Genomic DNA, 938 nt, shown 5'->3' on the forward strand with positions numbered 1-938 from the left:
CAACATCTTAACTGAGTGTGACTGGACTGCCAAAAAAGTTAACATTTAACCCTTGTGCATCAATTAATAAAAGTTACTCGGAGGTCCTTAGAGGGCAAAATTATTATTTTTTTTAACCAACATCAGTCCTGATCAAAACGACCAAATATTCATTAATTTTCAGGATTTTAACTCTTTAAATGCCAGTTTACATAATGCCACTGTTGTTTTACACGCACACACACACACACACACACACACACACTTTTAGCTGCATAATTTATTCAGTTGTCTTGCAGTCTCTATAATACAGCAAACAGTGAATAGGGGAAAAGCTTGTATTTGCTCCATAGGATAAACATGAGAAAAATGGCGCCATCTGGTGGAAAATATAAAATATTTAAATTTGAAGCCAGAGCTCCATGAAAGCATAACATCATAGAATCCATGATTTTATGTTTTAAATGCACTGGGATCAAATATTGCCATTTTAATGGGTTTCAATGGGGAATATTTTTGTCCTGAAGGTCCCGAGTGTAAATTGTGTGTCCACAGTGTATTATAGATGTATTATAGGAACTGAGGTTGAAATATAGAAATTCCCCCCCAAAAATACACACCTTTGGCAAAATGTATAAACAGAATTTTGTATTTTTTTTTAATTAAAAAGACAAATATGTCCCGAAGGTCGCACAAGGGTGAAGCCCTTCACAAATGGGCCCCATTCACTTACATTGTAAATGCCTCACTGTAACCTCTATTTTTGCAAAGCAGGGACCGGTCGAAATTCATTTTTGTTGTAATAATCAAAATGATGGCACAAATGCTGTCGATTAAGCTTAACTTGTATTGGATGAAAGATGCTGCAAAATAACTATTTAATTCCGAAAGGATCTCTCACACAACGCATATGAGGTCACGTGACACACTACATGCTACACACATGAACAGCAGGTTTG

This window comes from Xyrauchen texanus, chromosome 10, assembly GCF_025860055.1.
Source record: "Xyrauchen texanus isolate HMW12.3.18 chromosome 10, RBS_HiC_50CHRs, whole genome shotgun sequence".
Classification (NCBI taxonomy): domain Eukaryota; kingdom Metazoa; phylum Chordata; class Actinopteri; order Cypriniformes; family Catostomidae; genus Xyrauchen; species Xyrauchen texanus.